This window comes from Rhineura floridana, chromosome 6 (genome assembly GCF_030035675.1).
Source record: "Rhineura floridana isolate rRhiFlo1 chromosome 6, rRhiFlo1.hap2, whole genome shotgun sequence".
Lineage (NCBI taxonomy): Eukaryota > Metazoa > Chordata > Lepidosauria > Squamata > Rhineuridae > Rhineura > Rhineura floridana.
Window position 1 is genome coordinate 38,849,212 of NC_084485.1, and position 9,375 is coordinate 38,858,586.

At 42.0% G+C, this 9,375-nt stretch overlaps 1 long non-coding RNA gene across 1 annotated transcript; it reads left to right on the forward strand.

Annotated features, from left to right (window-relative positions):
- The first annotated feature begins 4,802 nt into the window (after positions 1–4,802).
- Positions 4,803–7,484, forward strand: LOC133386824 (uncharacterized). Its single transcript, XR_009763307.1, has 3 exons — positions 4,803–4,862; positions 5,895–6,029; positions 7,421–7,484. It is a non-coding gene; the product is annotated as an uncharacterized LOC133386824 (long non-coding RNA).
- The last annotated feature ends 1,891 nt before the right edge of the window (positions 7,485–9,375 follow it).

Here is a 9,375-nt window from a genome sequence, read left to right on the forward strand (position 1 = left end):
CAACAGAAGAAAATGAGGAGAAAAAAATGATGCATCCTAAATAAAATACAGTGAAGGGATCATAGCTCAGTGGAAGAGTACAGGCTTTGCATGCAGAAAGTCCCAGATTCAATCTCTGCTATTCCCCATTGAAAAGATCAAGTAGTATATAATGGGAAGGACTCTCTGCCCTAATCCATGGGGAGCCACTGCCAGTCAGAGCAGATAATGGAGACAGCACAGAAAGGCAATATTATGTAGTAGTTAGAATGTCAAACTAAGACTGGGGAGACCCAGGTTCAAATTCCATCTCAGCTATGAAGCTCACTGGGTGATCTCGGACTAGTCACACACTCTCAGGGTTGGTGATGCAACAGAGGCTGCCACTACTTCATAGGGTTGAGGATAAATTTGGGGGATGCCACCATGTATGCTGCCTTGAACTCCTTGGTGGAAAGGCAGGATAAGATAATAAATAAATACTGGGGAAGATGAACAAATAGCCTGACCTGTTGTAAGGCAGATTACTACATTCCAGTGAAGCATCTAGCTACCCAGAAAAAGATGCCTGGAAAAAATAAAGAGAGCATCACATCAGTTGAACCAGAATTCTGCCTGTGGTTTAGAATGCATGAGTTGATGCATTATATAAATTTGATGTAAATGTAACGTGTGTATCCACATATACTGTTCAGGTCCATTAGGCATCTAATTAAAAATAACATGGAAATCCTCTAATTCAGGCAGTTGACTACTGCTGCAAAACAGCAACTTACTTTATCAAAAAGGAATAGGAAATGTAGCTCCTACTCACCCCAAATACTGACAGATTCTGCTTTTTGTCTAGGTGTCAGCTCTTCAAATACGAAAAGGCTAGGTTCATTCCCTCCTCACTAACCCGTCTTTCCCTAGGCTCTGCACTACCCCTAGCCCTACTGAGTTTGCAATATAGCTAGCTACTACCCAGAAGTCATTCTCATCCATCACCCTGGCTAACAATGACACGTCTCCTGCCGGACTGGTTCTTACTGCTCCAGCTCCGTTGATGTCACTGACAATAGACAGACACATTTGTCATAATTATGTGGGGGGGAAACCTCCATTAATTGGAAAGCATGTTCCTTGGCCTTAAGTCCGCACAACTATCGATGTCAGATCAGCGTGCAGGAACTCCCCAGGGAGTCGGTGTCCAAGAGGAAATGGAACAGTTTCCAAGAAGCCAAAGCAGCTGCACCCTGTCAGCTTGATGAAAAGCAATCTTCTTCAACAATTGACTCCAAGCATTTGTCCTACTGTACAGACATTACGAGCGGGATGTCCTTCAGCTCTGTGTTTGTGTATCTCACGTCTGCCAGTTCTGGGACCTTTCCCATTAATCAATATCATAGTTTTAACTGGGTCTGGGAGAGAGAAAATCTAGGGCTGAGAAGTTCCAAAAAAGAAAAAAAGGGGGGGAAACATTGTTGTGTTTGGCACATGGCACATGGGAAGGATGGATGTGTATGGGTTGGACAGATCTCCTTGGGGACAAACATCTTTAATTAAAACAAGCAATTGTGCTGGCAATAAGGCAGATGGTGAAAAGTGTCACCATCTTCTTCACAATCACGTGTCAGAGACTGCTAGGCCTTTGGTTAGTTGTGATGTGATCTTAAACTTGCTAAAATACTAGCCTTTAAAGTCAAGATGTCTGAGTGTTCTCTTGGAACTGTTTTGAGGGTTTAAAAGCCTAGCTCCAGTGATCAATTGGAGCTCATGTGGCAAGATCCTTTACTTCTTCTGATGCATGATTTACGCTGACCTAACAAACGCTATCCCAAGACTCTCTGCTTTGAAACTCAACTCCAAATACTTCTTACAAACAGCACTGCTTCAATTCCCTCCCTTTAGGGAGAGTAGAGGCAGCTTTAACTGCAGAGTGGAGGCTTATTGGAAATGTAAAACAAATACCTAATAACAGGGCTATTTAAGAGAGCAATTCAGAACTGCCGAAAGCTGATTTATATCAGTCCATTGATTACTTGTTGGAGTCTTACAGAATCCTGAATTTTTGATGGAGTTTGGCTAGAGCTATTTGTATTGTTTCTGTTGTGCTTTAGAACAATTTTACTATCAAGGTCTCTCCCCACCCTTCCCCACTTTGTATCCAAGTGGTATATGGACACTTTTCACCACAGTGAAATCCTTTAGCAAACAAATATTTTTCCAAGGAAAAACAAGCAGGAAAAAAGATCTGAACATTTACTATTTTGGTCTCTTATATTTGCTAGAATACATTTTGAGAAAGGGTACTAGTTTATGTTGCTGCCTAACACAAATGAGAAGACATATCTATTCTGTTCAACTTGGGCTTGGCTAGTGCGAAGGATTTGACACTTTAAACAACATAACATATTTTAAAAGATATAGCAGGAAAGTTTTTATTCCATTTTCCAGGGCTCATACTGACATAACATAAAATATGATATGCATATGCATTGGATTGGATCTAGAGATGCTATGGGAAGCTTCCAGAATGTCCCACTCATGGAAGAAGGCAGAGTCAATTGTTGCCACTTCCCCTGCAGTCCCCTGAAAATCTGCTCTAGAATCAGAGCCAGCTCCAGGAATGCCAGGGCCCTTGGACATCAGCTTGCCCTGGGCCCCTTCATGTGTGTGTGTGTGTGTGTGTGTGTGTGAGTGTGTGGGCATGCGGGGGCCCCACCTACCTGTCTGCTGTCTTTTACCATTGCCCTTAATGAAGATGGCGGCTGCGGTTTCCCTAAGGGGATGACACCTCCGCCGCCATCTTTGTTGATGGCATATGTGCATGCTATCCAAGCACATCTCTGCCATCAACTAAGATGGCAGCAGGGGCTTCAGTACCTTAGAGAAACCGCGACCGCTATCTTTGTTAAGGGCAATGGTAAAAGACAGCAGACAGGTAGGTGGGGGTGGGGGGGCTGCGGATCACAGAAGGGGAGCGGAGGGGCAGCTGAGGGGGCCCCTGTAGCTCCAGAGGCTGTCGGGCCAGTGCCCCACCTGGCCGCCCTTTAGAACTGGCCCTGTCTAAAATCCAGAGGGTTGAAGGATCCTCAAGAGGGTTGGAGATAGGGGTGGGCTTGTTGTTATGTGCCTCCAAGTCGACTGCGACTTATGGCGACCCTATGAATCAGCGACCTCCAAGAGCATCTGTCATGAACCACCCTGTTCAGATCTTGTAAGTTCAAGGGGTGGGCAAATCTGCCAATTTTGTTTTCTCTCAGTGTCTCATTTTTCCAATCTTAAATTCAGTTATCCACAATTCCACATAAGTTTATGATTTTTAAAAAAAAGTCCTCATGAAAATTCATCAGTGATTTTCTCCTAATATTTACTTATTTATTTATTTATGAGATTTGTTAGACGCCCATCTGGCAGAGGTTAATCTGCCACTCTGGGTGACTTACAACCAAACACAAGTACACTTACAACCAAACACAAGTACAAATACACATGTTTGTATGCAATTTTGCCTAACATACACATTTCTGTTGAGCAGCTTTGCTTAATATGAGGCATTTCTGTACACACTACCTGGCTGGAGAACTGCATTGCAAAATTTGGAGAAGTGCACATTTTGAAGGATGGCTTTGTTTGGTCCGTGTATTGTTTCAGAAAGGGCAAATTAGGCAGGTTCACCCTGCAGTGTAAACTGAATCATATTTCTCCCATATCTCTAGTTAGAGGATCCTCTGGAACAACATGGTAAATAGTGCAGGAGGCTACAGGGGGAAAGAGGAATAGTGACCAGCCACCTCTGTTGGATCACTAGCCCTTCTGCAAACAGAAGGAACCTTTCATCTGCAGAAGGACTTCTCTGCATCCAAAACATTACGTCAGAGAAAGGGGACCTGTGGCCAACTCCCATTGCCCCTGACCATCAGCCATGCTGTCTGGGCCTAATGGGAGCTGGAGCCTAATAACATCTGGAAGGCCACAGGTTCCCCTTCTCTGGCATAATGGCTGATGCAGATGTTTATTCTGCTTCTTTTGTCTTCAGAGGTGGTTAAAATATAATATCAATGCACCAGTCCCGCACATATTTGTATAAGAGCCATTGGGGAAGAAGATAAAAGGACTGAAGTCCACAACTTAGACAAGAGGATACCTTGCAAAGAGCTAAGAATTACTGTATGCTTTCAGGCTATCAAAATTGAAAAATATAAGCCCCACAGTTACCAAAGAACAGAGTCAAAATGCCTCTGCCTGACAGTACACTAAATAAAGTTTAGCCCTTTTATAGGACTAAGGCAGAAACAAGTCAATCAAGGGTTAACAATATCAAAGTTTTTCCACCTCTTTATGACTGCAAAACCAGTATAAAGCAAAGGAGGAACAGTGAAAACAAAGGCATCAAGGTGTCAGCAAAATAATAAAGAAACAACAACCTAATGAGGGGGATCAAAGAGTCCCCCCTATAGCCCAGGCAAAGCTCAGGAGCACAAGGACATGCTTTGCTCAGCTCTGTAGAATTGCTCTTGAAAAAGTTCCTTTTGGTGGTTGCAGGGGACAAAAAAAAAACCAGCAGCCAAAGTCAAATGAGAGAAACTCTCCCCTCTCGAAACTACTTCCTTAGGAAAAGGGCTCTGAGCTATGCAGAGCAGGTTGAGAGACCTTGGCTCCTTAAGCAAATTATCTTCATTGATTTTCTCTGTTTCCTGCCTTTGCAGCAGTTTTCTCCACAGCTGTTTTGCTTTGGGGTGTCACCAATTTTCTATTTTGAACGGGGGCGGTAAGGGGGATAAGCTTAGAACTACAAGGGCTTAAGAATAATTGCTTCTTTGCAGTTGTAGGTAAGAATCCAGAGGGGCTTCCATTTAGCATTTTGTTGGCAAGATGTTCCTAGTCCTGAGATTTATAAGGTAAAGACAGTATCATGTGCAGCTTAATATGGGCTGTAGTCTAATAAGGGGGGGCTTTTGAAAGTCAAGGGAGCTCCAAAATGGGTTTGTAATGCTGTGTCCACTAACTGTGAGGTAGGTTAGACCCTACCTCTACAAAGGTAGAGCCCAGTTCCTATCTCTTGGACAGGTAGCCCAGTCAAGAGAGGAACTGAGACTAGGGTTACCATCATTTTGTCATTTCAAAAAGAGTACATTTCGATAAGTGAAAGTAAGAGTATGCTGTTGCACCACATCAAAAAGAGTACATATACTCTTAAAAGAATACGGTTGGTAACCCTAATTGAGACAAATGTCCCAGGTGGCAGGCATAGGGGTGACAAATTGGTGTCCCCCACCACATCCCCTGCTCATATCATAGAAATGGAAAGATCTATCAACTTGGTGCTCTCAGTTTCTCATTTTTCCAGGCTTGAATTGGTTCTCCAGATTTCTGCAAAAAATTTTTTTACAAAAATCATGAAAATACTTCAATGTTTTGGTGTTGGTTTTTCCTGATAAACACATTTTTGTCTGCAGTTTTGACTAATGTATAATAAGCAATGTTTCCTAATATAATGCATTTTGTATGTTTTCTTCACTAATTATACACCCCCCCCATATATTCATTTTTGTAAACCTTGTTTGGTTGGAGAATTACATGGCAAAATTTGGATAAATGAATTTTGAAGGATGGCTGTGTTTTGGTTCTCATGTTGCTTCAGAAAGTATGGATTTGATATTCAGCTTTAAACGGAAACTGAATAAAATTTTCCCCCTCCCCTGCTCATATGCCTCACATGGCTGACAGCATCCTTCTGCCACCTCTTCCACTCTGCCTTGTTCTGAGAAAGGGCTGCAAGGGTGTGGTCATTCCTCAGAGCAGTGCATTCTGGGTAAGATGGCTCGGAGACAGCCTGTGCTGCCACTACTCTGCCATGGGGGCTAGAAGTTTTGTTTAAAATTAGATAAAAAATTAAAGTAACTTTAATTTTTTTACCTTGGTTTAAACAGTATTTGTAGCCACTGCGGCTGCTTTAAGGACGGACCATCCCCTCCTCTGTTTTCCTCAAGGTACAGCTGAGAAGAGAGGGGAGGAAGAGAGCGGGTTACTTCTGTCTCTACTGCAGCAGCAAGGGAAGAGGGAAGGTATGATGTGGTGGCGCTATCACTGCCAGTAGTACACAGAGGGGGGAGAGGGGCTGGTGGCAATGGGAGAAAACTTTTTCACCAGCCCTGTCTTCACCACAAAGTCCTGTGGAGACTGGCTCATGGTATCAGAATAGATATCATTGCTGCATCTTTGGTGGTAAACACAGTTGTCTCCCTGCTACCCACCCAGATGAGCCATAATCCCCAGATTCAGTGTTTTTGGTTTTTTAAGTACGTTTCCAACATTTGTAGAACTTGAGCTATGGTCAAAATATGCAGGCACTATTGTCATTTGTTTTGTGAGACGGTAACCTGCTCTCACCTTTCAGTGTTTTTAGCTGATGAAGTCATATCAAAGCTTGACTTTCAAAAACCTTATTGTTGACTCTAGAGAAGGAGCTTCTTGATTTGTTTTTATTAAACCTTCTATGCTGATCATTCTTGGTAGAGAAGTGATTGCTGTCTCATAGAAAACAACCCAGATATCCACGATTTTAGCATAGCTGTGATTCGGGAGAAATATGTCAAATCAACAACAAAGGAAGCAGCAAAAACAGGTCCTGAGTTAGATCATGAACCCCATCTCATAAATTACAAAAGTGCTTTTTTTCTGGGTTTGTAAACATTTTTTGAAAATTAGTCTCCTAATGACAATGCAGATAAAGGCCATCATTATTATACCCATAATGTGTGTGTTGGCGTGACTGAGAGTGTGTGTGCTACGCCAGCCCTGCAAAGTAACCCAGTGTTATATTTATTTTGCTAGAGTGAGGAGGGGGAGTTAGAATTGTATACAACAATCCTAACATGTAGTCCGGCATTGTTATTCTGGAATACTGTTTCTTTCTAGGGAAATGTACTGTGGGGCGGCCTAGTTAAGGGAGCAGAAGGGGGAAATGACAGTTACTTCTGAATATGTATGCATATGATAGTGATATTAGATGAGCCCACTGGCTTGCATATATCCACCAGTGTGTTATCTTTTTACTTTGAGCAATACCATTGTCCATATTTATTATAGTTGTATTCTGCTCTCCCTCCATGGCATTTTATCCTCCTGTGGGGTGGGGTGGGCTAGGCTGCAAGATAATGGCTAACCTAACATCTCCAAATAGATTTCATGGCTGAGCTGAAAATTTCCCCCAGTCAATTTCGAATAGGGTTGCCAGCTTTTGAACCTGGCCCTGTAACAGCTTGATCTGTGGCAATGAACTGGTGAAACTTCTCATTAATTTCATGCCATGAAAAGTTTCATGTGCCAATTCTGCAGGTGGCTAGATGCAATAGAGGACTAATGCCCCTGAACTTTCAGCAGTTGTGCAAAAGGGAGAATTTGGGTATAGACTGCATGACAAGCTACAGCTACAGAATTTCCCTCTTGTACACAGGTATTAAAGATACTGGAGCCTGTCTTCCATGTGGCCACCCTATGATTCCTTCATGTCAAGATGCTATTAAATGTACAAGAAAAAGAACTGGGGCTGTCTGGTTGGTGTTGACCTATGACAGGGCGTTTTCAGTGGTGGGTCCCTATTTATGGAATGCCTTCCCCGGTGAGGTATGTCTGTCTCCATTATTATTATACAGCCACAAGAGTGGCTGTATACTATAGCCAGCATGGATATTTCACTTTCCACAATGTTAAATTGAAAATACCCCCCATGCCATTCTGATGCTTCCCATAAGTTCATTTCAAAACAAAACTTACAAAACTTATAGTCCTGAACACAGAAACGCTTGCTTAACAACCCTCTCAATTTTCATGGCGATATACAAAACAATCAGAGAGAATAGAGAGCTCAAAGTCTAAAAAGAGGAGGGGGGACCCAGAGCACTTTTGGATTTTTTTCTTTTAGAGTTCTCATAATCTGTTGAAATTCATTAAAAATCAGCCATGTTCACAGAGTACCTGTAATCCTATTACTGATCTTGCCCCATAGTCTGACCTTAATCCTCTGCAGTTTAAAAGGTAAAAAAAAATGCCTGGCTGATTTTTAATTAATTAAAGAGATTTTGGCTTGAACTCAGTGATAATGGCAGGCATGCTCAGTAAGAACCAATTGTCAGTGTTCTAAAAGCCAGACTCACAGCTGCTGGGCTCGGCAAATCAGGGGGCCACACCCACACCAGACTTTGATTTCACATGAGATAGTCATGGCTTCCCCCAAAGAATTCTGGGAAGTGTAGTTTGTGAAGGGTGCTGAGAGGAGACTCCTATTCCACTGACAATGGATAAAAGAATCTTTTAACTGTGACTGTTTTTAAAATGCTTTTTGTTGTTCTTGTTAAATTGTTTTGTTGATGTGTCTGCTGCCCTGGGCTCCTTTGGGAGGAAGGGCAGGATATATATTAAATAAATAAAAGAATAAGTAAAAGAATAGGTAAGGTGACCTTTTTCATAAGTAGGCAATATTTGTCTTTTTTTTAAAAAAAAATCCCCCAGTTTCAAAAATAGTTTACCATGCTCTGAAAAAAATTAATATTATTTAGTTTATGGCTTAAGGGCACTGTGTGGAAACCACACATCCAAAGTTCCCTTGGGTGTATGGAAATACTTGTACTATTTATTTATTTATTTAAACCACTTAGTGGATTTGATGCTTAAGTAATATATAAATCCGGTTAAATAAAATAACACTTATTTTATTTGCTGCCCATGGCAGCAATACTTATAGCCCATGCATCACTGAATGGTTCCATGGACAATTACAAAAATATTGCAATTGACAGGTACAATGTAGACTAAAACCAAACCACCCAATAACAAAGTCAACAAAACAGCAGTATAGAACAGCAGTGCAAGAGGAGTTCTTTGCTTTGTGGCCAGGATCTGTTAAACAGATACATATAAAGAATTCAGTGGCAATGGTGATTAAGGTCAGAAACAGCTTTTTAATGTCTTTCTCTCTTGGCATCTTCCTATTGCATCATGTGGAGACAGGCAAGCAAAGGGTTGCCAGATGCCAACTGGCCAATAAAAGCCCCAGCCTGGTGGTTGGCTTCTGTTCCTTCAACAAAGGTTTCTCCAGTAGAAATCAGCAGATGAAGTGTTTTCATGGTTAAACATGATCGCCTGCTCAGACAGCTATTAGAGGCACAGCTACAGTGGCTGACTAAAGCATTGGCAACCCCAGTCTGCAGTGGCCTATTAACTTTCATAATATTCTAATACTTTTTTCAAGAACTAAAGCTGAGACAAACAGAAATGAGGGGTGATATCTGACAATAACAATATAGTGCAATGGTGGGAAATATCCTTCTTTCCCCACCCCTCCACCCTGCCCACAGCCCACTCATTTTATCTTTTATTTATCGCCCTCCAACTGATGGAGTCTACATTCCC